Here is a 2,738-nt window from a genome sequence, read left to right on the forward strand (position 1 = left end):
ATAATTGATGGTCACGGTTAAGGTCTGTCTGTCTTACTTTTTCCCAGCACTAAATGAACATTAATGGGGTCCATGTGCTTTTTTTTTACTCAAACAAACAAACACACGAACAAACAGACAAACAAACTAACAAAACGACATCCATGTCTCGATGAAGTTGCTATGCGCGTGCTAGATTATTTGTTCATTTTGAGGTTTGAACCGGCTTATAAAATAAAAAAAAATAAAAAAATAAATACATAATAAAAGAGTCAAATCAGTTCTTAAAAGCTTTTGGCTTCTATTTAGTTTTGAAACATTATGGCTTGGGATGTCATGTCGGCTGGAAATATGCTGGGCATTATTCATGAATTGCATTTCGTAGGGATTACATTTGAATTAGATATATAATGATGAGTGGTTTTTCATTAGAAATTATTTACATGAAGCTTTATTTGATGAAAAGACACTGTTATAATCAATTTAGGTTAAAATATTGGAATGTGTTCACAAATACACATACTGCTTTGTTCTTCTGTTCTTTAGCCTATTGCCTTACAGAATCGGTTTGAATTTGATGAATGCCGGTACCCAGTATCTGATTATTTCCCGAGCAAAAGATGAGGGTACTTTCTTACTGAACACAGCGGAAGTTGCTAAAATCCCTCGTTAAAATCCCTTGTGAAATAGGATACAATGAAATTCTCACACGTGACGTACAATAGATGTTGCTGTCACTTGTGAGGGTAGAAAAATAAAATTTACTCCTATTTTGACGTAAAACTGATGTTACTTTCACCTATGAAGGTAGGAAAATACAATTCTCACACGTGGCGTAAAAAAATAAAAAAAATAAATGCCACTGTCACTGAAGATGTGAGATAAATAAATTATTGTCATGTGTGACATTAGGTAAAATGAAATTCTCACATGTGACTTACCGTATAGAATTATTTTAGTTACTGTCACTTATGAAGGTAAAAAGAAAAAATACTCACCTGTTACTGTCATGTGGTCGCTTTTAAGCACAAGGTGGCTATCCCGAAAAATGCTGTTTTGCCCCTTGTTCAGTTTCTTTAAAAGACAAGGAGAGTTTTTCTCTATAACCAAACAAATATACACACGAAGGAAACCAAACTTCTCCTATTGGTAGGGCATTGCACAATTTTGGTGTAGGTCAAGATTTCTGGAAACCCCCGAAATCTGGGTTAGCCTACTTGTCCTTTGAAAGCGACCATATATGATGTGAGATAAAGTACGGACATGCTCTCACATATTATGTGATGCTGTGAAGTATTATGACGCTGAAGGCTAAATAAGGCATAATAATATATGACATTTGTGGGACGTGCTGACAAAATGAGTTACTTCTCGCACTTCACAAATGGAGATATCGGAGGAAAATAAAAAAAGGAATACATTTGTAGACTCTCAACTGATGTCATTTTCTTCAAGTTTACCATGTCTTTTATTATTTCCAACTAATGAATTGTAAAAACTCAGCCTATCAATTCCACATATCTATTTCTACAGGGCGAAAATATGAGAAGTAACGCATTTTGTCAGCACGTCTCACATTTATATAGCGCTCCACCCTGATTAAAGTACACAGGCTCTGAGCGTTTTACAATACATACAATACAATACAATGTACAACAGTCACATAAAAAGTTGTGTTCTGACCAGAGAAGGTTTACAGTAAACTCTCTGGTTCTGACTAAAAGAAAATCACTCCAAATAAAATTCATCTTATTAATTTAAAAACAGAAATGACACTGGTGTTGTTCGTGTTCGTCGACCATGTTGTTGCAGTGAAGCAGCAAAGTGTTGCCTGACAATAGTTGTAGGATGTTGAAGATGGCGAAGACTAAGAGTAAGAAGAGAGCCGGTCTTGATGGTTTCCTCGTTCCGTTTGCACTGCCTGCAGGAGGTGAAGCCGACCAAGAGCCACTGGCGGGAGAAGCACGAGGACTTCATCAACGCCATCCGCAATGCCAAGGGCGTGACCAAGGCCATCAACTCTGGCGGGCCCCTGCCGCCCCCACCCCCTCCCTCCATCAACCCCGGTGAGTGGGTGGTGTGGGTGTGTGTGTGGGTGTATGTGGGGGGGGAGGAGGATGGTGTGTGTGTGAGTGGGGGTGGGAAGTGTGTGGGTGGGTGTGCGCGTGTGTGTATGTGTGGGTGTATGTGGGTCTGGCTGTGTGTGTGTGTGGGTGTGTGTGTTCGATATGGGGGGGAAGGGGTAGGGAGAGTTAAAAGCGTTATATATGGATTTCTTGCGCCACTAGTGGATGTTATGTGTTTCTATGTAATTGTTCTTGTTCATTGTTCCTGTTGTTGTTGTTGTTGTTGTTGTTGTTGTTGTTGTTGTTGTTGTTGTTGTTGTTGTTTTCGTTGATATTATCTTTGCTGTTGTTGTTCTTCTCCTTTTTTTGTTGTTATCGTACTAGTGTTGTAGTTGTTGCTGTTGTTGTTGTTGCTGCTGTTGTTGTTTTTGTTGTTGTTGTTGCTGTTGTTGTTTTTGTTGTTGTTGTTGCTGTTGTTGTTTTTGTTGTTGTTGTTGTTGTTGCACAATTTAAATATTGTCACTACAACAGATTTCCTGTTTAGTACTGAAGGCAACATTTTTTTGTTGTTGAGATTAGCCGTAGTAGCCGTAGCGTTTTTGTGGGGGAAGAAAGAACGACAACAATCACAAGTGATGAAGAGGAATGGAGCGTGGGGAAGGCGAAAAGGGGGGGGGGGCAACAACAACAACA

General features: G+C 39.1%; 1 protein-coding gene across 1 annotated transcript in view; it reads left to right on the forward strand.

Annotated features, from left to right (window-relative positions):
- LOC101853854 (mucin-3A) overlaps window positions 1-2,738 on the forward strand; it is a gene marked incomplete at both ends in the record, with an annotated part of 32,866 nt that overhangs the window by 7,461 nt on the left and 22,667 nt on the right.

Source organism: Aplysia californica, unplaced genomic scaffold (genome assembly GCF_000002075.1).
Source record: "Aplysia californica isolate F4 #8 unplaced genomic scaffold, AplCal3.0 scaffold00189, whole genome shotgun sequence".
NCBI classification, from domain to species: domain Eukaryota; kingdom Metazoa; phylum Mollusca; class Gastropoda; order Aplysiida; family Aplysiidae; genus Aplysia; species Aplysia californica.